A 25,685-nucleotide genomic window follows, 5' to 3' on the forward strand; every position below is an offset into this window, starting at 1 on the left:
TGGTGGCTTAAAGCGATATACATAAAGTTCATCAATCCATTTCCAGGTTGAAATAGAAAGATCACTTGGTGATGCCTTTGTATTTGGATAAAGGGCAAATGACCATCTAAAACCTTTTATACCATGAAAACTGTATTGCAAGACATGATTGGCCATTTTACTTTTTGCATCATCTTTATCTCTGGACCAGAATCAATAAGAACCACCAATGAGCTACCAGATTTATAATGATCAACTGGTATGTATTCTTGTATGGACAGCTCATGCAATAATAATCCCCGGCAAAGGCCGTCTTGTGTCAAATTTCGTCTTTGGGTTTCATTCAACATCTTTTTTTTTCTATTATTCGAAGGCCCTGACAGACAGAATCTTTATATAGAGATAGCAACTAGCCATGTTAGTAACATCTATGTAACGCGAGGCATATTTGTCATACAATTCCATTAGTAACTAAATTAAATAAATGCATCTTTTTTATAACACAAATTACTGTAATAAACTGTATTTTGTATAATGATCATTTGTAACATTCAGAAGAACTTGATTGAGGGGGGAAACCAATAATAACACTCCCAATTAATTAATTCCGAGTCTGTTATCATTAGTTGTTGTTGTTGTTGTAGGGTTTAACGCCATTTTTCAGGAAACGATAGGCTATAAATGGCGCCAGTATTAATGGTGGATGAAGAACCCGGGAAAATCCCGGAAAGAACCATCGACCCACGAGAACCTACTGGCAAGCTTTGTCGCATACCCACATTGGCCGAATCCGAGACTCGAACCCACGCAGAGAGAGGTGAGATGACAGTGATCCGTAACGGAGAGCGCTTTAGACCACTCGTCCACTCGGGGACCCGTTATTATTAGTTATCCCCACAATCAAGTGCCCGTGTAACAGTGGATGGCTGCAAGTTCAGTATTGTTGGTAGGGTTTATATTAAACAGATTTAGAATGCCGATATCAGCATACGGATGCATTGAAGTTAAATAACTATGTTACTTCATATTATAATATGGGACTGGGGGTGGGTGGCTTGGAATTTGTTGGAGCCAGGAGTTTTTTTCTTCTCTTTTCCATCAATATTTTCCCAAACTAATACAGTTGATGTATTCTAATTGTTTTGTATGGTCCATAAATCAGAGTCAGACATATTTGTGAATCTATTTGTCAACTTGAAATTTGGTTCAAACAACTTTTAGTACTTTCCCCCATCCGTTTTTCTGAAAAGTTACAAAATTGAAACCATTGGCAAGGGTGGGGTGGGGAGGGACTTTTTACTGTAATATACCAGCCAGCACATACCACGTTGAGACTGTAATTTCTGTCATTTTCCCAAGTATTAACTAGCTTTTCTTATGCTTTATGTCGTGCTAAACGTTTGCATTTAACGATATCCGGCTCAAGAAAAACATTTCGAATTTTCATTTCTTCATGAGATATCACATTCGGGATGTCTCTCTTCTTATGCAAATGTTTCAGTGACATAACCTCTATGATACACACACGCACATGCACACACACACACACACACACACACACACACACACACACACACGTTTATCCGTAGATTATTTAATTAAAATGAAGCTATTCATTTTTCCACCAATACGCGTATCACACACGGAATGTATGCCAGTCCGATGCATTCAATTATGGTACATTTTAAATTCGCCGTTTTTGTAGCACCATGGCCTTCATTTGGACACGAGTTAAATAACAGAAACGGCTGATGCAGATTGCACAACAGAGGAAATTACCCAACATTTATCAGCCTAATGTAAATAGAAGACCGGTCAAATACAGTTGTCGTTAGTTTACAGAAAATAGACTTATCGTATGCAAAGTATATATATTTTTAATAAAAACATACATTACTCAATGACTATACAAAAGATGGGGCTTTTATATATGGAAGCCTTCAACAATTAGTCAGTTTCGTGACGCTTATACTTATGTCAGGATGGCCGAGTGGTCTAAGGCGCCAGACTCAAGGTTATAAACCTACATAGAGTGTTCTGGTCCACGAATGTGGGCGTGGGTTCAAATCCCACTTCTGACAGCTGACTTTTTTTTTTCTTGGATCATCCGTTCGCATCAATCAAAATAAGTATTTTATTCTCTCGAATGTAAGTCGATAGTAGAATATTGAGACTTTTCAGCTTCAAACTGGCATCTGATGTTAAAGAGGGTGAAGAGTGTTGCCTCTAGCAGAAATCTAACATTAGGCCGCCATGATGAAAAGGATGGCGTCAAGATGGAAAGCCATAAAAGTGGTTTAAGGGTTTTCACGGAAAGAGTTTGTTTTGCTAAAATTCTCAGGGTCAAACATATTGGGTCCACGCAACTGTACGTTTAATATGTGTAGTTTGTATAAACGCTAGGGGAAATTTAAGATTTCCATTAAGACAAAATTGTTACGTATGTTAGTAGCGGCACTTTTTATTTCAGACATGCTGAATATCAAGTCAGGCAAATTTTCATTCACCACTTTAACAACTGTTACAGCAGCTTTGCCAATCTTAGGACGGACTGACCTCAAGTTACACTGCATTGATACATTTCATATGAGGAGAGAACTGTGTCTCTTTGGTTAGAATGATTATCTTTACTCACCAAGTCACTGTCAGCATTTCATTCAAATTTGTGTATCGTACGTGGGATAGACGTTTGTGCCAAATTAAAATTGGAGAGGGACAGACAAACAGAGACTACAAAAGGAGAAATTAAAATATACACACAGAAACACAAACACACACAAACACATTTATCCGTAGATTATTTAATTAAAATGAAGCTATTCATTTTTCCACCAATACGCGTATCATACACGGCAGGTATGCCAGTCCGATGCATTCAATTATGGTGCATTTTAAATTCGCCGTTTTTGTAGCACCATGGCCTTCCATTTGGACGCGAGTTATATAACAAAAATGGCTGACGCAGATTGCACAACAGAAGAAGTTGCCCAACATTTATTAGTCTAATGTAAATAGAAGACCCGTCAAATACAGTTGTCGTTAGTTTATGGAAAATGGACTTATCGTATGCAAAGTATATACATTTTTAAAAAAACATACATTACTCAAATGACTTTACAAAAGATAGGGCTTTTATATATGGAAGCCTTCAACAATTAGTCAGTTTCGTGACGCTTTTATATATGTCAGGATGGCCGAGTGGTCTAAGGCGCCAGACTCAAGGTTATAAACCTGCATAGAGTGTTCTGGTCCACGAATGTGGGCGTGGGTTCAAATCCCACTTCTGACAGTTCATTTCTTTCCTTCTTGCATCATCCGTTTTTATCAATCCAAATAAGTATTTTGTTCTCTCGAATGTAGAATGTAGGTGGATAGTAGGATATTAAGCCATTTCAGACTGAAACTGGCATCTGATGGTAAGATGGGGAGAAGACTATCGTCTCTAATGGAAATTTTACATTAGGCCACCATGTTGAACTGGTGGCGTCAAGATGGAAAGGCTTAAAATTGTTTTAGAGGTTTTCAAAGAAAGAGTTTGTCTTGCTAAGAATGTCAGGGTCTAAAATGTGGGGTCCACGTGGCTAGATGTGCAATATGTGTAGTTTGTATGAATACTACGGAAAATTTAGATTTTCATTAAAACAAATTTCTACGCATATTAATGGCTGCAGTTTTCGTTTGAAGCATGCTGGTTATTAAATCAGGGAAGTTATCATTGACTATTTTATGAAATGTTACAACTTTGTGAATATTAGGACGGACTGACCTCTGTATATACTACATTGATGCATCTCATAAGAGCAGATAATTTGTATCTGTTTGGCTAGAGTGATTATCTTTCCTCATCAGTTCACAACGACAGCCCATTTCGTTACCTCCAACCGTCCCAAACAATTCAATGTTAGGTAGAACTCCTATTAACTGTTTTGAAAAATATATTGGCATAAATGTACGTCAAAGTTGGGGTAGATGTTTTGAGACAAATCAAATGTTGAGAGAGAGAGAGAGAGAGAGAGAGAGAGAGAGAGAGAGAGAGAAGGCTAAAGGGCAAGGTGATGGGTACGTAAGTAGATAGTTATGGAGTCAATAGAAAGAAAGTTCACCCATCATATAGGTCCCTCAAAAGTGACAAATCGATCAGAGAAACAGACATACAGACACACATTTAGTGGCTAAAGGTCAGGGTAACGGGTACGTATGTAGGTAAATATGGCAGATAATAGATAGCGTATTTGAGTGTGCCCATGTTTACTGGAAGTACACCCAAACGGCACTATACACATTGTATGTCCTTAGTCTATCGTGTATTGGAGAGAAATATTTTTAAAATGTTGATTTATTAAAAAGCAAACTGTACATCGGATGTTTGTACATAAGTTAACCTAGTACAAGACTATCTTTGTCACCTAAGCCATGATGCATTGATGTTCTTCACAGGTGTCAATACGTGTGGGTGTGACTAGAGCTTATGTTGATGCTTAATATATTTATCAAACACCAAAAGTTTACTAGAATGTTTGTGTATTTGTTGTCAAAGCTAAAATAAGAAAAGTGTAAAGCCTATATTTTGTCTATTTGCATTCTTTACTAATTATTTTCATTTATTACTTCTAAAAAGATATTGCTTGCTGGAGGTGTACACCCCAATATGCTAAATATATGTGCAACTCTTAAGGGCACTAAGACTTTGTATCTATAGACCGATATAAAATAATATACTATAGAATATATTAGTGAAAAAACGAAATTAATATGTAAAAGAAAATAAAGAATCGTCGATACATTCCATTCCACAAACATTCGCTCATAATATATACACAAATAAAATAGAAACAATTTTGAGAGGATTTTTACATAGAAAAGATAAAATAAACACAAGCCATTTCAAACTATAATGATATCCAAAGAGTATACATCATGTGATCCTACAATTATAAAACAGGTATCCATTTTTAGTTTATATAGTTATTGTCAGTTAATAAATTTATTGTGTATTTAGTCTTTCTATTGTTCCAATGAGTGCAATGATTAGAGACAAGAAATTGAGTTAAATAAGTAGAAAAATGTGCAACGGATTTAATCAAGAGACCAAATTAATTGAAATAAACATGAACACTACAATACAATTTAAAATAGCATAAATCCCTCATCATATAAAGATAATAATCGTGAATTGGGATATTGTTCTCAACTCAGGAGAAATAATTGTGTTGGCTCGATTTCTTTCTTCTAGCGTCTAAATATATCCAAGATGAAATAATACAACAGGATACCACGGGCATCAAAATTATATAATATCAACTTGTCAAATGAAAAGTTAGATTTCATTATTTCCAAGAATATATTTAACAGCAAACATAACTGTTGAATTCTATTGATATACCAGTATTGTAGTTCTAGTGGTTTGTTTCACAAAATAAAAACGACAATTTACACAGAGCATAGACGTTTAAGGTGAATAAGAAAAATATTTTAGAACACAGAGATTGTCTTGTAGAGTCTTCACCAGGAAGTATATAATAATTATTCACACAAATCTTATCGTTACAAGAGGTCGATAAGAAACAATAAACGAAAATTAGAAAACACACACACACACACACACACACACACACACACATTTGTCTGTAGATTATTCAATAAGAACGATGCTATAGATTTTTGTTATTAATATGAGTAGCACACACAGAAAACTTGCCAGTCTGATGCATTAGCACAGTTTAATTGAAAATCTCTGTTTCAGTATCATCACGGTACATGCACTTGATTCATGGGGAAACGAACGATAACACACTCCCAATTAAGACAAGGTAAATAACTCTCGCAGGTCACAATCTGACTCCTGGATGACTGTTTTAATTTTATATACTATCCACGCATTTAGTCACTCATAACATACATCACCGTAAAGAAGACATTCCACACATTTCCCATAAGTAATATTCAAGTGCCTTGATAATTCTGAATCTCAACATTTACACAAAGTTTGTCCGTGGCTTCGTGCCTTGTACACTTTAAAACAATATCAACTTCGATGCTTCCAGCCTACTTCGAACTGAATGAGATTCGATTGTGATTGCTTCAGTGATTGGTTATTTGATTAACAGAGTCAATTTGAACATCGGTAACAATCGCTACATCTCGGTATAACCTGGCAAATATGCAATAGGAACAGCTTCGGTTTTTTACGTCAAGTCGTTTTTCTGACTTGTTAGGGAGAAAAACGAGCGTTGTTCTGCTCCTTATATAATGTTCAAGATCGTGTGACATTTACTGGAAAAATTCACAAGTGTTGAACACTTCTTGACATGGATAAACATTGATTTGTTTCTTAGTATTTTCTCTGTAATATATATATATGTATTATACATAATACTAATGTTACTAAAACTGTTTATCTCTATTTGTTAATAAATGGTATATATAGTTTTCAGTAGAGATATACGTATCTTTAAGATCCAGTTTTATATATATATTTATGTATTAAGATATCATTAATCTTTGCTGTATATGCACATCTCGATGTAAATTATTCGTTAAAGTATTAGATAATTACGTTAAAAATGTAAGCTATGACGTCATCTTGTTTATATCATTGTTTATTTCATTGATCACTTAGAAACAACATATTTAATGACGTAAGCAATGATATTGAATTCAGTTTGAATTCAGTCTGATGAAGCATTAAAGCGAAACCGGTCACACATTCTACGTGTTGGAGTTGTTTATTTTATAATTTATATATATATATATATATATATATATATATATATATATATATATATATATATATATATATATATATATATATATATATATATATATATACATTGTTGAACTCTGGATGTCTGTGAAGAAAGAATATTTTAAAACATAGTATACTTATTCAGTCAATATGTGAGTAATTAATCAAATTTCAACTGAACTTTAACTTAGAAACTGTTAACAATTGCTTTGTAAATCTTTTTCGTAATGTAAATACTATTCATTTCTTGAATCTCATATAGGAATTAAGCTGTCAAGAAAACAAAAGCTTTCATTTAGTTTATGCTTGTGTAATTAGTTTTCATCAGTTTGCTTGCCCTAACACAATATTATATTAAAATGTATGATGTTATACTGCCTTGGGCTAACTGCACAAAAGCAACATCATGAGGTAGATGGGTTGCGTTTGGTTATGTTTCACATTACTCTAAATGAAATGTATTTGTTTTGGGTTAACTTCACTTTTTATGTATTATGTGAACGGAAAAGTGTCTCCCAGTTAAATTTGCATTACTGGAAATTTCCCATATCTCAATGACGGAATGGAACCGAATAAAACATTATGATCAATGGGAGGCACACAGTGATGTAGAGATGGATGACAAATCCAGGGCATGTATCCAATTAATAAAGCAATATAACTGATAGCTACACTTCACATCACCACGTTTTGAATTTCTATATATTGAGATCCTAGAAAAGGATAATATTGCACATAAAGCCAGATGAAACTGCATTGTGTCCGTTTTATTCAGTTTTAATTTACAATTGGATTCATACATCCAGCTTTAATACTGGTAAGAAATTAGCTACTTAGGAGTTTAGATTGCAGTGAGAAGTACTGATAGTGTACAAAGATGTTGTCATTTATATTTCCAAGGTTTCATGGCTATTGCGTATAACTATTCCTACAATACCTTCTTGATTCAGACCACTTTTCAAAGAGACAAAATGTTGTAAGCCATGGATGTCTTTATGCATTTATGCATTTCATATTTTTTTGTGACCACAATTTAATTCATTGTAATTTAGTCGACCTTTGATTTGTATTCCTGCATCAAAGTATAGAATCACGATGGTAATGCTTGTTTTGTCTTGCACCTCTACAGCTGAAAAGAATTAAAAACAGGTTCTCTTATCATGATAGAATAATAATAATGTTGGAAAATTTTCCTGTACGATAGGAATTAAATGTTGGGTTAGTAGCAGCCCCATAATACAGAGAACTCTATTGGCAGAACATATTTTCAACAATATCGATGTTAATTGTGGAATATACAATGCTTTGATCTATTTTTGACACAAGCAACTTTATTATTGACATGAATTTATAATAGACTAAAATTAAGATCCTCTCTTGTTTCCGTTGTCATTAAATTCTTAAATATCGTATTGACACTGTCTGAATCGGTAACTTGTTTTCCCATGACTAGAACAAGGCATACGCTAAAGTAAGTCTTATTAGATTTTCATCTGTTGAATATTTAGACTGTCACTAAAGAAGGAAAGTAAAATAATTGAATGCTACAGAAGGTTCACTGCTGCTGTTAGTTCCTTCTGTGCTGGCACAGACATTTTTTTCGTGCATAGTCATCAAATTCAGCCTGTCCTAGCTTAGAGTTTCGACAGCAAGTTTGTTAATCATCTTATGAGCATCATTTGGAAAATCATGCTCATCAGAAAGCTTCTGATAAACTGGGAAAGGATGTGTACTGTGGTTCCGCTTATAACTATATATCCACATCTTCCAGATGATAAAGAAGCCATCTACAGTGAGAAGGCTCTGATGAAAATCCTCCAAATCAATAGTTAGAATAATGTACCTGATCTTCTTGAGTAACTGACATTGGTCCATCACGAAGATAATTTATTTGCTTCATTGGGTTTCTGTAATGCTTAGCAATCATCTGTGTGTCCGTGAGATTTCGTGCAGAAAGTGCATTTTAAGAATTGCTTGAACCATCCATGCAGCAGAAATGGTGGCTTAAAGCGATATACATAAAGTTCATCAATCCATTTCCAGGTTGAAATAGAAAGATCACTTGGTGATGCCTTTGTATTTGGATAAAGGGCAAATGACCATCTAAAACCTTTTATACCATGAAAACTGTATTGCAAGACATGATTGGCCATTTTACTTTTTGCATCATCTTTATCTCTGGACCAGAATCAATAAGAACCACCAATGAGCTACCAGATTTATAATGATCAACTGGTATGTATTCTTGTATGGACAGCTCATGCAATAATAATCCCCGGCAAAGGCCGTCTTGTGTCAAATTTCGTCTTTGGGTTTCATTCAACATCTTTTTTTTTCTATTATTCGAAGGCCCTGACAGACAGAATCTTTATATAGAGATAGCAACTAGCCATGTTAGTAACATCTATGTAACGCGAGGCATATTTGTCATACAATTCCATTAGTAACTAAATTAAATAAATGCATCTTTTTTATAACACAAATTACTGTAATAAACTGTATTTTGTATAATGATCATTTGTAACATTCAGAAGAACTTGATTGAGGGGGGAAACCAATAATAACACTCCCAATTAATTAATTCCGAGTCTGTTATCATTAGTTGTTGTTGTTGTTGTAGGGTTTAACGCCATTTTTCAGGAAACGATAGGCTATAAATGGCGCCAGTATTAATGGTGGATGAAGAACCCGGGAAAATCCCGGAAAGAACCATCGACCCACGAGAACCTACTGGCAAGCTTTGTCGCATACCCACATTGGCCGAATCCGAGACTCGAACCCACGCAGAGAGAGGTGAGATGACAGTGATCCGTAACGGAGAGCGCTTTAGACCACTCGTCCACTCGGGGACCCGTTATTATTAGTTATCCCCACAATCAAGTGCCCGTGTAACAGTGGATGGCTGCAAGTTCAGTATTGTTGGTAGGGTTTATATTAAACAGATTTAGAATGCCGATATCAGCATACGGATGCATTGAAGTTAAATAACTATGTTACTTCATATTATAATATGGGACTGGGGGTGGGTGGCTTGGAATTTGTTGGAGCCAGGAGTTTTTTTCTTCTCTTTTCCATCAATATTTTCCCAAACTAATACAGTTGATGTATTCTAATTGTTTTGTATGGTCCATAAATCAGAGTCAGACATATTTGTGAATCTATTTGTCAACTTGAAATTTGGTTCAAACAACTTTTAGTACTTTCCCCCATCCGTTTTTCTGAAAAGTTACAAAATTGAAACCATTGGCAAGGGTGGGGTGGGGAGGGACTTTTTACTGTAATATACCAGCCAGCACATACCACGTTGAGACTGTAATTTCTGTCATTTTCCCAAGTATTAACTAGCTTTTCTTATGCTTTATGTCGTGCTAAACGTTTGCATTTAACGATATCCGGCTCAAGAAAAACATTTCGAATTTTCATTTCTTCATGAGATATCACATTCGGGATGTCTCTCTTCTTATGCAAATGTTTCAGTGACATAACCTCTATGATACACACACGCACATGCACACACACACACACACACACACACACACACACACACACACGTTTATCCGTAGATTATTTAATTAAAATGAAGCTATTCATTTTTCCACCAATACGCGTATCACACACGGAATGTATGCCAGTCCGATGCATTCAATTATGGTACATTTTAAATTCGCCGTTTTTGTAGCACCATGGCCTTCATTTGGACACGAGTTAAATAACAGAAACGGCTGATGCAGATTGCACAACAGAGGAAATTACCCAACATTTATCAGCCTAATGTAAATAGAAGACCGGTCAAATACAGTTGTCGTTAGTTTACAGAAAATAGACTTATCGTATGCAAAGTATATATATTTTTAATAAAAACATACATTACTCAATGACTATACAAAAGATGGGGCTTTTATATATGGAAGCCTTCAACAATTAGTCAGTTTCGTGACGCTTATACTTATGTCAGGATGGCCGAGTGGTCTAAGGCGCCAGACTCAAGGTTATAAACCTACATAGAGTGTTCTGGTCCACGAATGTGGGCGTGGGTTCAAATCCCACTTCTGACAGCTGACTTTTTTTTTTCTTGGATCATCCGTTCGCATCAATCAAAATAAGTATTTTATTCTCTCGAATGTAAGTCGATAGTAGAATATTGAGACTTTTCAGCTTCAAACTGGCATCTGATGTTAAAGAGGGTGAAGAGTGTTGCCTCTAGCAGAAATCTAACATTAGGCCGCCATGATGAAAAGGATGGCGTCAAGATGGAAAGCCATAAAAGTGGTTTAAGGGTTTTCACGGAAAGAGTTTGTTTTGCTAAAATTCTCAGGGTCAAACATATTGGGTCCACGCAACTGTACGTTTAATATGTGTAGTTTGTATAAACGCTAGGGGAAATTTAAGATTTCCATTAAGACAAAATTGTTACGTATGTTAGTAGCGGCACTTTTTATTTCAGACATGCTGAATATCAAGTCAGGCAAATTTTCATTCACCACTTTAACAACTGTTACAGCAGCTTTGCCAATCTTAGGACGGACTGACCTCAAGTTACACTGCATTGATACATTTCATATGAGGAGAGAACTGTGTCTCTTTGGTTAGAATGATTATCTTTACTCACCAAGTCACTGTCAGCATTTCATTCAAATTTGTGTATCGTACGTGGGATAGACGTTTGTGCCAAATTAAAATTGGAGAGGGACAGACAAACAGAGACTACAAAAGGAGAAATTAAAATATACACACAGAAACACAAACACACACAAACACATTTATCCGTAGATTATTTAATTAAAATGAAGCTATTCATTTTTCCACCAATACGCGTATCATACACGGCAGGTATGCCAGTCCGATGCATTCAATTATGGTGCATTTTAAATTCGCCGTTTTTGTAGCACCATGGCCTTCCATTTGGACGCGAGTTATATAACAAAAATGGCTGACGCAGATTGCACAACAGAAGAAGTTGCCCAACATTTATTAGTCTAATGTAAATAGAAGACCCGTCAAATACAGTTGTCGTTAGTTTATGGAAAATGGACTTATCGTATGCAAAGTATATACATTTTTAAAAAAACATACATTACTCAAATGACTTTACAAAAGATAGGGCTTTTATATATGGAAGCCTTCAACAATTAGTCAGTTTCGTGACGCTTTTATATATGTCAGGATGGCCGAGTGGTCTAAGGCGCCAGACTCAAGGTTATAAACCTGCATAGAGTGTTCTGGTCCACGAATGTGGGCGTGGGTTCAAATCCCACTTCTGACAGTTCATTTCTTTCCTTCTTGCATCATCCGTTTTTATCAATCCAAATAAGTATTTTGTTCTCTCGAATGTAGAATGTAGGTGGATAGTAGGATATTAAGCCATTTCAGACTGAAACTGGCATCTGATGGTAAGATGGGGAGAAGACTATCGTCTCTAATGGAAATTTTACATTAGGCCACCATGTTGAACTGGTGGCGTCAAGATGGAAAGGCTTAAAATTGTTTTAGAGGTTTTCAAAGAAAGAGTTTGTCTTGCTAAGAATGTCAGGGTCTAAAATGTGGGGTCCACGTGGCTAGATGTGCAATATGTGTAGTTTGTATGAATACTACGGAAAATTTAGATTTTCATTAAAACAAATTTCTACGCATATTAATGGCTGCAGTTTTCGTTTGAAGCATGCTGGTTATTAAATCAGGGAAGTTATCATTGACTATTTTATGAAATGTTACAACTTTGTGAATATTAGGACGGACTGACCTCTGTATATACTACATTGATGCATCTCATAAGAGCAGATAATTTGTATCTGTTTGGCTAGAGTGATTATCTTTCCTCATCAGTTCACAACGACAGCCCATTTCGTTACCTCCAACCGTCCCAAACAATTCAATGTTAGGTAGAACTCCTATTAACTGTTTTGAAAAATATATTGGCATAAATGTACGTCAAAGTTGGGGTAGATGTTTTGAGACAAATCAAATGTTGAGAGAGAGAGAGAGGAGAGAGAGAGAGAGAGAGAGAGAGAAAGGCTAAAGGGCAAGGTGATGGGTACGTAAGTAGATAGTTATGGAGTCAATAGAAAGAAAGTTCACCCATCATATAGGTCCCTCAAAAGTGACAAATCGATCAGAGAAACAGACATACAGACACACATTTAGTGGCTAAAGGTCAGGGTAACGGGTACGTATGTAGGTAAATATGGCAGATAATAGATAGCGTATTTGAGTGTGCCCATGTTTACTGGAAGTACACCCAAACGGCACTATACACATTGTATGTCCTTAGTCTATCGTGTATTGGAGAGAAATATTTTTAAAATGTTGATTTATTAAAAAGCAAACTGTACATCGGATGTTTGTACATAAGTTAACCTAGTACAAGACTATCTTTGTCACCTAAGCCATGATGCATTGATGTTCTTCACAGGTGTCAATACGTGTGGGTGTGACTAGAGCTTATGTTGATGCTTAATATATTTATCAAACACCAAAAGTTTACTAGAATGTTTGTGTATTTGTTGTCAAAGCTAAAATAAGAAAAGTGTAAAGCCTATATTTTGTCTATTTGCATTCTTTACTAATTATTTTCATTTATTACTTCTAAAAAGATATTGCTTGCTGGAGGTGTACACCCCAATATGCTAAATATATGTGCAACTCTTAAGGGCACTAAGACTTTGTATCTATAGACCGATATAAAATAATATACTATAGAATATATTAGTGAAAAAACGAAATTAATATGTAAAAGAAAATAAAGAATCGTCGATACATTCCATTCCACAAACATTCGCTCATAATATATACACAAATAAAATAGAAACAATTTTGAGAGGATTTTTACATAGAAAAGATAAAATAAACACAAGCCATTTCAAACTATAATGATATCCAAAGAGTATACATCATGTGATCCTACAATTATAAAACAGGTATCCATTTTTAGTTTATATAGTTATTGTCAGTTAATAAATTTATTGTGTATTTAGTCTTTCTATTGTTCCAATGAGTGCAATGATTAGAGACAAGAAATTGAGTTAAATAAGTAGAAAAATGTGCAACGGATTTAATCAAGAGACCAAATTAATTGAAATAAACATGAACACTACAATACAATTTAAAATAGCATAAATCCCTCATCATATAAAGATAATAATCGTGAATTGGGATATTGTTCTCAACTCAGGAGAAATAATTGTGTTGGCTCGATTTCTTTCTTCTAGCGTCTAAATATATCCAAGATGAAATAATACAACAGGATACCACGGGCATCAAAATTATATAATATCAACTTGTCAAATGAAAAGTTAGATTTCATTATTTCCAAGAATATATTTAACAGCAAACATAACTGTTGAATTCTATTGATATACCAGTATTGTAGTTCTAGTGGTTTGTTTCACAAAATAAAAACGACAATTTACACAGAGCATAGACGTTTAAGGTGAATAAGAAAAATATTTTAGAACACAGAGATTGTCTTGTAGAGTCTTCACCAGGAAGTATATAATAATTATTCACACAAATCTTATCGTTACAAGAGGTCGATAAGAAACAATAAACGAAAATTAGAAAACACACACACACACACACACACACACACACACACATTTGTCTGTAGATTATTCAATAAGAACGATGCTATAGATTTTTGTTATTAATATGAGTAGCACACACAGAAAACTTGCCAGTCTGATGCATTAGCACAGTTTAATTGAAAATCTCTGTTTCAGTATCATCACGGTACATGCACTTGATTCATGGGGAAACGAACGATAACACACTCCCAATTAAGACAAGGTAAATAACTCTCGCAGGTCACAATCTGACTCCTGGATGACTGTTTTAATTTTATATACTATCCACGCATTTAGTCACTCATAACATACATCACCGTAAAGAAGACATTCCACACATTTCCCATAAGTAATATTCAAGTGCCTTGATAATTCTGAATCTCAACATTTACACAAAGTTTGTCCGTGGCTTCGTGCCTTGTACACTTTAAAACAATATCAACTTCGATGCTTCCAGCCTACTTCGAACTGAATGAGATTCGATTGTGATTGCTTCAGTGATTGGTTATTTGATTAACAGAGTCAATTTGAACATCGGTAACAATCGCTACATCTCGGTATAACCTGGCAAATATGCAATAGGAACAGCTTCGGTTTTTTACGTCAAGTCGTTTTTCTGACTTGTTAGGGAGAAAAACGAGCGTTGTTCTGCTCCTTATATAATGTTCAAGATCGTGTGACATTTACTGGAAAAATTCACAAGTGTTGAACACTTCTTGACATGGATAAACATTGATTTGTTTCTTAGTATTTTCTCTGTAATATATATATATGTATTATACATAATACTAATGTTACTAAAACTGTTTATCTCTATTTGTTAATAAATGGTATATATAGTTTTCAGTAGAGATATACGTATCTTTAAGATCCAGTTTTATATATATATTTATGTATTAAGATATCATTAATCTTTGCTGTATATGCACATCTCGATGTAAATTATTCGTTAAAGTATTAGATAATTACGTTAAAAATGTAAGCTATGACGTCATCTTGTTTATATCATTGTTTATTTCATTGATCACTTAGAAACAACATATTTAATGACGTAAGCAATGATATTGAATTCAGTTTGAATTCAGTCTGATGAAGCATTAAAGCGAAACCGGTCACACATTCTACGTGTTGGAGTTGTTTATTTTATAATTTATATATATATATATATATATATATATATATATATATATATATATATATATATATATATATATATATATATATATATATATATATACATTGTTGAACTCTGGATGTCTGTGAAGAAAGAATATTTTAAAACATAGTATACTTATTCAGTCAATATGTGAGTAATTAATCAAATTTCAACTGAACTTTAACTTAGAAACTGTTAACAATTGCTTTGTAAATCTTTTTCGTAATGTAAATACTATTCATTTCTTGAATCTCATATAGGAATTAAGCTGTCAAGAAAACAAAAGCTTTCATTTAGTTTATGCTTGTGTAATTAGTTTTCATCAGTTTGCTTGCCCTAACACAATATTATATTAAAATGTATGATGTTATACTGCCTTGGGCTAACTGCACAAAAGCAACATCATGAGGTAGATGGGTTGCGTTTGGTTATGTTTCACATTACTCTAAATGAAATGTATTTGTTTTGGGTTAACTTCACTTTTTATGTATTATGTGAACGGAAAAGTGTCTCCCAGTTAAATTTGCATTACTGGAAATTTCCCATATCTCAATGACGGAATGGAACCGAATAAAACATTATGATCAATGGGAGGCACACAGTGATGTAGAGATGGATGACAAATCCAGGGCATGTATCCAATTAATAAAGCAATATAACTGATAGCTACACTTCACATCACCACGTTTTGAATTTCTATATATTGAGATCCTAGAAAAGGATAATATTGCACATAAAGCCAGATGAAACTGCATTGTGTCCGTTTTATTCAGTTTTAATTTACAATTGGATTCATACATCCAGCTTTAATACTGGTAAGAAATTAGCTACTTAGGAGTTTAGATTGCAGTGAGAAGTACTGATAGTGTACAAAGATGTTGTCATTTATATTTCCAAGGTTTCATGGCTATTGCGTATAACTATTCCTACAATACCTTCTTGATTCAGACCACTTTTCAAAGAGACAAAATGTTGTAAGCCATGGATGTCTTTATGCATTTATGCATTTCATATTTTTTTGTGACCACAATTTAATTCATTGTAATTTAGTCGACCTTTGATTTGTATTCCTGCATCAAAGTATAGAATCACGATGGTAATGCTTGTTTTGTCTTGCACCTCTACAGCTGAAAAGAATTAAAAACAGGTTCTCTTATCATGATAGAATAATAATAATGTTGGAAAATTTTCCTGTACGATAGGAATTAAATGTTGGGTTAGTAGCAGCCCCATAATACAGAGAACTCTATTGGCAGAACATATTTTCAACAATATCGATGTTAATTGTGGAATATACAATGCTTTGATCTATTTTTGACACAAGCAACTTTATTATTGACATGAATTTATAATAGACTAAAATTAAGATCCTCTCTTGTTTCCGTTGTCATTAAATTCTTAAATATCGTATTGACACTGTCTGAATCGGTAACTTGTTTTCCCATGACTAGAACAAGGCATACGCTAAAGTAAGTCTTATTAGATTTTCATCTGTTGAATATTTAGACTGTCACTAAAGAAGGAAAGTAAAATAATTGAATGCTACAGAAGGTTCACTGCTGCTGTTAGTTCCTTCTGTGCTGGCACAGACATTTTTTTCGTGCATAGTCATCAAATTCAGCCTGTCCTAGCTTAGAGTTTCGACAGCAAGTTTGTTAATCATCTTATGAGCATCATTTGGAAAATCATGCTCATCAGAAAGCTTCTGATAAACTGGGAAAGGATGTGTACTGTGGTTCCGCTTATAACTATATATCCACATCTTCCAGATGATAAAGAAGCCATCTACAGTGAGAAGGCTCTGATGAAAATCCTCCAAATCAATAGTTAGAATAATGTACCTGATCTTCTTGAGTAACTGACATTGGTCCATCACGAAGATAATTTATTTGCTTCATTGGGTTTCTGTAATGCTTAGCAATCATCTGTGTGTCCGTGAGATTTCGTGCAGAAAGTGCATTTTAAGAATTGCTTGAACCATCCATGCAGCAGAAATGGTGGCTTAAAGCGATATACATAAAGTTCATCAATCCATTTCCAGGTTGAAATAGAAAGATCACTTGGTGATGCCTTTGTATTTGGATAAAGGGCAAATGACCATCTAAAACCTTTTATACCATGAAAACTGTATTGCAAGACATGATTGGCCATTTTACTTTTTGCATCATCTTTATCTCTGGACCAGAATCAATAAGAACCACCAATGAGCTACCAGATTTATAATGATCAACTGGTATGTATTCTTGTATGGACAGCTCATGCAATAATAATCCCCGGCAAAGGCCGTCTTGTGTCAAATTTCGTCTTTGGGTTTTATTCAACATCTTTTTTTTTCTATTATTCGAAGGCCCTGACAGACAGAATCTTTATATAGAGATAGCAACTAGCCATGTTAGTAACATCTATGTAACGCGAGGCATATTTGTCATACAATTCCATTAGTAACTAAATTAAATAAATGCATCTTTTTTATAACACAAATTACTGTAATAAACTGTATTTTGTATAATGATCATTTGTAACATTCAGAAGAACTTGATTGAGGGGGGAAACCAATAATAACACTCCCAATTAATTAATTCCGAGTCTGTTATCATTAGTTGTTGTTGTTGTTGTAGGGTTTAACGCCATTTTTCAGGAAACGATAGGCTATAAATGGCGCCAGTATTAATGGTGGATGAAGAACCCGGGAAAATCCCGGAAAGAACCATCGACCCACGAGAACCTACTGGCAAGCTTTGTCGCATACCCACATTGGCCGAATCCGAGACTCGAACCCACGCAGAGAGAGGTGAGATGACAGTGATCCGTAACGGAGAGCGCTTTAGACCACTCGTCCACTCGGGGACCCGTTATTATTAGTTATCCCCACAATCAAGTGCCCGTGTAACAGTGGATGGCTGCAAGTTCAGTATTGTTGGTAGGGTTTATATTAAACAGATTTAGAATGCCGATATCAGCATACGGATGCATTGAAGTTAAATAACTATGTTACTTCATATTATAATATGGGACTGGGGGTGGGTGGCTTGGAATTTGTTGGAGCCAGGAGTTTTTTTCTTCTCTTTTCCATCAATATTTTCCCAAACTAATACAGTTGATGTATTCTAATTGTTTTGTATGGTCCATAAATCAGAGTCAGACATATTTGTGAATCTATTTGTCAACTTGAAATTTGGTTCAAACAACTTTTAGTACTTTCCCCCATCCGTTTTTCTGAAAAGTTACAAAATTGAAACCATTGGCAAGGGTGGGGTGGGGAGGGACTTTTTACTGTAATATACCAGCCAGCACATACCACGTTGAGACTGTAATTTCTGTCATTTTCCCAAGTATTAACTAGCTTTTCTTATGCTTTATGTCGTGCTAAACGTTTGCATTTAACGATATCCGGCTCAAGAAAAACATTTCGAATTTTCATTTCTTCATGAGATATCACATTCGGGATGTCTCTCTTCTTATGCAAATGTTTCAGTGACATAACCTCTATGATACACACACGCACATGCACACACACACACACACACACACACACACACACACACACACACACACACGTTTATCCGTAGATTATTTAATTAAAATGAAGCTATTCATTTTTCCACCAATACGCGTATCACACACGGAATGTATGCCAGTCCGATGCATTCAATTATGGTACATTTTAAATTCGCCGTTTTTGTAGCACCATGGCCTTCATTTGGACACGAGTTAAATAACAGAAACGGCTGATGCAGATTGCACAACAGAGGAAATTACCCAACATTTATCAGCCTAATGTAAATAGAAGACCGGTCAAATACAGTTGTCGTTAGTTTACAGAAAATAGACTTATCGTATGCAAAGTATATATATTTTTAATAAAAACATACATTACTCAATGACTATACAAAAGATGGGGCTTTTATATATGGAAGCCTTCAACAATTAGTCAGTTTCGTGACGCTTATACTTATGTCAGGATGGCCGAGTGGTCTAAGGCGCCAGACTCAAGGTTATAAACCTACATAGAGTGTTCTGGTCCACGAATGTGGGCGTGGGTTCAAATCCCACTTCTGACAGCTGACTTTTTTTTTTCTTGGATCATCCGTTCGCATCAATCAAAATAAGTATTTTATTCTCTCGAATGTAAGTCGATAGTAGAATATTGAGACTTTTCAGCTTCAAACTGGCATCTGATGTTAAAGAGGGTGAAGAGTGTTGCCTCTAGCAGAAATCTAACATTAGGCCGCCATGATGAAAAGGATGGCGTCAAGATGGAAAGCCATAAAAGTGGTTTAAGGGTTTTCACGGAAAGAGTTTGTTTTGCTAAAATTCTCAGGGTCAAACATATTGGGTCCACGCAACTGTACGTTTAATATGTGTAGTTTGTATAAACGCTAGGGGAAATTTAAGATTTCCATTAAGACAAAATTGTTACGTATGTTAGTAGCGGCACTTTTTATTTCAGACATGCTGAATATCAAGTCAGGCAAATTTTCATTCACCACTTTAACAACTGTTACAGCAGCTTTGCCAATCTTAGGACGGACTGACCTCAAGTTACACTGCATTGATACATTTCATATGAGGAGAGAACTGTGTCTCTTTGGTTAGAATGATTATCTTTACTCACCAAGTCACTGTCAGCATTTCATTCAAATTTGTGTATCGTACGTGGGATAGACGTTTGTGCCAAATTAAAATTGGAGAGGGACAGACAAACAGAGACTACAAAAGGAGAAATTAAAATATACACACAGAAACACAAACACACACAAACACATTTATCCGTAGATTATTTAATTAAAATGAAGCTATTCATTTTTCCACCAATACGCGTATCATACACGGCAGGTATGCCAGTCCGATGCATTCAATTATGGTGCATTTTAAATTCGCCGTTTTTGTAGCACCATGGCCTTCCATTTGGACGCGAGTTATATAACAAAAATGGCTGACGCAGATTGCACAACAGAAGAAGTTGCCCAACATTTATTAGTCTAATGTAAATAGAAGACCCGTCAAATACAGTTGTCGTTAGTTTATGGAAAATGGACTTATCGTATGCAAAGTATATACATTTTTAAAAAAACATACATTACTCAAATGACTTTACAAAAGATAGGGCTTTTATATATGGAAGCCTTCAACAATTAGTCAGTTTCGTGACGCTTTTATATATGTCAGGATGGCCGAGTGGTCTAAGGCGCCAGACTCAAGGTTATAAACCTGCATAGAGTGTTCTGGTCCACGAATGTGGGCGTGGGTTCAAATCCCACTTCTGACAGTTCATTTCTTTCCTTCTTGCATCATCCGTTTTTATCAATCCAAATAAGTATTTTGTTCTCTCGAATGTAGAATGTAGGTGGATAGTAGGATATTAAGCCATTTCAGACTGAAACTGGCATCTGATGGTAAGATGGGGAGAAGACTATCGTCTCTAATGGAAATTTTACATTAGGCCACCATGTTGAACTGGTGGCGTCAAGATGGAAAGGCTTAAAATTGTTTTAGAGGTTTTCAAAGAAAGAGTTTGTCTTGCTAAGAATGTCAGGGTCTAAAATGTGGGGTCCACGTGGCTAGATGTGCAATATGTGTAGTTTGTATGAATACTACGGAAAATTTAGATTTTCATTAAAACAAATTTCTACGCATATTAATGGCTGCAGTTTTCGTTTGAAGCATGCTGGTTATTAAATCAGGGAAGTTATCATTGACTATTTTATGAAATGTTACAACTTTGTGAATATTAGGACGGACTGACCTCTGTATATACTACATTGATGCATCTCATAAGAGCAGATAATTTGTATCTGTTTGGCTAGAGTGATTATCTTTCCTCATCAGTTCACAACGACAGCCCATTTCGTTACCTCCAACCGTCCCAAACAATTCAATGTTAGGTAGAACTCCTATTAACTGTTTTGAAAAATATATTGGCATAAATGTACGTCAAAGTTGGGGTAGATGTTTTGAGACAAATCAAATGTTGAGAGAGAGAGAGAGAGAGAGAGAGAGAGAGAGAAAGGCTAAAGGGCAAGGTGATGGGTACGTAAGTAGATAGTTATGGAGTCAATAGAAAGAAAGTTCACCCATCATATAGGTCCCTCAAAAGTGACAAATCGATCAGAGAAACAGACATACAGACACACATTTAGTGGCTAAAGGTCAGGGTAACGGGTACGTATGTAGGTAAATATGGCAGATAATAGATAGCGTATTTGAGTGTGCCCATGTTTACTGGAAGTACACCCAAACGGCACTATACACATTGTATGTCCTTAGTCTATCGTGTATTGGAGAGAAATATTTTTAAAATGTTGATTTATTAAAAAGCAAACTGTACATCGGATGTTTGTACATAAGTTAACCTAGTACAAGACTATCTTTGTCACCTAAGCCATGATGCATTGATGTTCTTCACAGGTGTCAATACGTGTGGGTGTGACTAGAGCTTATGTTGATGCTTAATATATTTATCAAACACCAAAAGTTTACTAGAATGTTTGTGTATTTGTTGTCAAAGCTAAAATAAGAAAAGTGTAAAGCCTATATTTTGTCTATTTGCATTCTTTACTAATTATTTTCATTTATTACTTCTAAAAAGATATTGCTTGCTGGAGGTGTACACCCCAATATGCTAAATATATGTGCAACTCTTAAGGGCACTAAGACTTTGTATCTATAGACCGATATAAAATAATATACTATAGAATATATTAGTGAAAAAACGAAATTAATATGTAAAAGAAAATAAAGAATCGTCGATACATTCCATTCCACAAACATTCGCTCATAATATATACACAAATAAAATAGAAACAATTTTGAGAGGATTTTTACATAGAAAAGATAAAATAAACACAAGCCATTTCAAACTATAATGATATCCAAAGAGTATACATCATGTGATCCTACAATTATAAAACAGGTATCCATTTTTAGTTTATATAGTTATTGTCAGTTAATAAATTTATTGTGTATTTAGTCTTTCTATTGTTCCAATGAGTGCAATGATTAGAGACAAGAAATTGAGTTAAATAAGTAGAAAAATGTGCAACGGATTTAATCAAGAGACCAAATTAATTGAAATAAACATGAACACTACAATACAATTTAAAATAGCATAAATCCCTCATCATATAAAGATAATAATCGTGAATTGGGATATTGTTCTCAACTCAGGAGAAATAATTGTGTTGGCTCGATTTCTTTCTTCTAGCGTCTAAATATATCCAAGATGAAATAATACAACAGGATACCACGGGCATCAAAATTATATAATATCAACTTGTCAAATGAAAAGTTAGATTTCATTATTTCCAAGAATATATTTAACAGCAAACATAACTGTTGAATTCTATTGATATACCAGTATTGTAGTTCTAGTGGTCTGTTTCACAAAATAAAAACGACAATTTACACAGAGCATAGACGTTTAAGGTGAATAAGAAAAATATTTTAGAACACAGAGATTGTCTTGTAGAGTCTTCACCAGGAAGTATATAATAATTATTCACACAAATCTTATCGTTACAAGAGGTCGATAAGAAACAATAAACGAAAATTAGAAAACACACACACACACACACACACACACATTTGTCTGTAGATTATTCAATAAGAACGATGCTATAGATTTTTGTTATTAATATGAGTAGCACACACAGAAAACTTGCCAGTCTGATGCATTAGCACAGTTTAATTGAAAATCTCTGTTTCAGTATCATCACGGTACATGCACTTGATTCATGGGGAAACGAACGATAACACACTCCCAATTAAGACAAGGTAAATAACTCTCGCAGGTCACAATCTGACTCCTGGATGACTGTTTTAATTTTATATACTATCCACGCATTTAGTCACTCATAACATACATCACCGTAAAGAAGACATTCCACACATTTCCCATAAGTAATATTCAAGTGCCTTGATAATTCTGAATCTCAACATTTACACAAAGTTTGTCCGTGGCTTCGTGCCTTGTACACTTTAAAACAATATCAACTTCGATGCTTCCAGCCTACTTCGAACTGAATGAGATTCGATTGTGATTGCTTCAGTGATTGGTTATTTGATTAACAGAGTCAATTTGAACATCGGTAACAATCGCTACATCTCGGTATAACCTGGCAAATATGCAATAGGAACAGCTTCGGTTTTTTACGTCAAGTCGTTTTTCTGACTTGTTAGGGAGAAAAACGAGCGTTGTTCTGCTCCTTATATAATGTTCAAGATCGTGTGACATTTACTGGAAAAATTCACAAGTGTTGAACACTTCTTGACATGGATAAACATTGATTTGTTTCTTAGTATTTTCTCTGTAATATATATATATGTATTATACATAATACTAATGTTACTAAAACTGTTTATCTCTATTTGTTAATAAATGGTATATATAGTTTTCAGTAGAGATATACGTATCTTTAAGATCCAGTTTTATATATATATTTATGTATTAAGATATCATTAATCTTTGCTGTATATGCACATCTCGATGTAAATTATTCGTTAAAGTATTAGATAATTACGTTAAAAATGTAAGCTATGACGTCATCTTGTTTATATCATTGTTTATTTCATTGATCACTTAGAAACAACATATTTAATGACGTAAGCAATGATATTGAATTCAGTTTGAATTCAGTCTGATGAAGCATTAAAGCGAAACCGGTCACACATTCTACGTGTTGGAGTTGTTTATTTTATAATTTATATATATATATATATATATATATATATATATATATATATATATATATATATATATATATATATACATTGTTGAACTCTGGATGTCTGTGAAGAAAGAATATTTTAAAACATAGTATACTTATTCAGTCAATATGTGAGTAATTAATCAAATTTCAACTGAACTTTAACTTAGAAACTGTTAACAATTGCTTTGTAAATCTTTTTCGTAATGTAAATACTATTCATTTCTTGAATCTCATATAGGAATTAAGCTGTCAAGAAAACAAAAGCTTTCATTTAGTTTATGCTTGTGTAATTAGTTTTCATCAGTTTGCTTGCCCTAACACAATATTATATTAAAATGTATGATGTTATACTGCCTTGGGCTAACTGCACAAAAGCAACATCATGAGGTAGATGGGTTGCGTTTGGTTATGTTTCACATTACTCTAAATGAAATGTATTTGTTTTGGGTTAACTTCACTTTTTATGTATTATGTGAACGGAAAAGTGTCTCCCAGTTAAATTTGCATTACTGGAAATTTCCCATATCTCAATGACGGAATGGAACCGAATAAAACATTATGATCAATGGGAGGCACACAGTGATGTAGAGATGGATGACAAATCCAGGGCATGTATCCAATTAATAAAGCAATATAACTGATAGCTACACTTCACATCACCACGTTTTGAATTTCTATATATTGAGATCCTAGAAAAGGATAATATTGCACATAAAGCCAGATGAAACTGCATTGTGTCCGTTTTATTCAGTTTTAATTTACAATTGGATTCATACATCCAGCTTTAATACTGGTAAGAAATTAGCTACTTAGGAGTTTAGATTGCAGTGAGAAGTACTGATAGTGTACAAAGATGTTGTCATTTATATTTCCAAGGTTTCATGGCTATTGCGTATAACTATTCCTACAATACCTTCTTGATTCAGACCACTTTTCAAAGAGACAAAATGTTGTAAGCCATGGATGTCTTTATGCATTTATGCATTTCATATTTTTTTGTGACCACAATTTAATTCATTGTAATTTAGTCGACCTTTGATTTGTATTCCTGCATCAAAGTATAGAATCACGATGGTAATGCTTGTTTTGTCTTGCACCTCTACAGCTGAAAAGAATTAAAAACAGGTTCTCTTATCATGATAGAATAATAATAATGTTGGAAAATTTTCCTGTACGATAGGAATTAAATGTTGGGTTAGTAGCAGCCCCATAATACAGAGAACTCTATTGGCAGAACATATTTTCAACAATATCGATGTTAATTGTGGAATATACAATGCTTTGATCTATTTTTGACACAAGCAACTTTATTATTGACATGAATTTATAATAGACTAAAATTAAGATCCTCTCTTGTTTCCGTTGTCATTAAATTCTTAAATATCGTATTGACACTGTCTGAATCGGTAACTTGTTTTCCCATGACTAGAACAAGGCATACGCTAAAGTAAGTCTTATTAGATTTTCATCTGTTGAATATTTAGACTGTCACTAAAGAAGGAAAGTAAAATAATTGAATGCTACAGAAGGTTCACTGC

At 34.3% G+C, this 25,685-nt stretch overlaps 6 non-coding genes across 6 annotated transcripts; all 6 read left to right on the forward strand.

Annotated features, from left to right (window-relative positions):
- Window positions 1-1,955: 1,955 nt before the first annotated feature.
- Window positions 1,956-2,060, forward strand: Trnal-caa (transfer RNA leucine (anticodon CAA)). Its single transcript has 2 exons — window positions 1,956-1,993; window positions 2,015-2,060. It is a non-coding gene; the product is annotated as a tRNA-Leu (tRNA).
- Window positions 2,061-3,163: 1,103 nt separating this feature from the next.
- Trnal-caa (transfer RNA leucine (anticodon CAA)) lies at window positions 3,164-3,268 on the forward strand. The gene is made up of 2 exons: window positions 3,164-3,201; window positions 3,223-3,268. It is a non-coding gene; the product is annotated as a tRNA-Leu (tRNA).
- A 7,406-nt stretch (window positions 3,269-10,674) lies between these two features.
- Window positions 10,675-10,779, forward strand: Trnal-caa (transfer RNA leucine (anticodon CAA)). Its single transcript has 2 exons — window positions 10,675-10,712; window positions 10,734-10,779. It is a non-coding gene; the product is annotated as a tRNA-Leu (tRNA).
- A 1,103-nt stretch (window positions 10,780-11,882) lies between these two features.
- Trnal-caa (transfer RNA leucine (anticodon CAA)) lies at window positions 11,883-11,987 on the forward strand. Its single transcript has 2 exons — window positions 11,883-11,920; window positions 11,942-11,987. It is a non-coding gene; the product is annotated as a tRNA-Leu (tRNA).
- A 7,408-nt stretch (window positions 11,988-19,395) lies between these two features.
- Trnal-caa (transfer RNA leucine (anticodon CAA)) lies at window positions 19,396-19,500 on the forward strand. Its single transcript has 2 exons — window positions 19,396-19,433; window positions 19,455-19,500. It is a non-coding gene; the product is annotated as a tRNA-Leu (tRNA).
- Window positions 19,501-20,603: 1,103 nt separating this feature from the next.
- Window positions 20,604-20,708, forward strand: Trnal-caa (transfer RNA leucine (anticodon CAA)). The gene is made up of 2 exons: window positions 20,604-20,641; window positions 20,663-20,708. It is a non-coding gene; the product is annotated as a tRNA-Leu (tRNA).
- The last annotated feature ends 4,977 nt before the right edge of the window (window positions 20,709-25,685 follow it).

The sequence above is a fragment of the Sinohyriopsis cumingii genome, unplaced genomic scaffold (genome assembly GCF_028554795.1).
Source record: "Sinohyriopsis cumingii isolate HCF-2022 unplaced genomic scaffold, ASM2855479v2 utg003358l, whole genome shotgun sequence".
Classification (NCBI taxonomy): Eukaryota; Metazoa; Mollusca; class Bivalvia; order Unionida; family Unionidae; genus Sinohyriopsis; species Sinohyriopsis cumingii.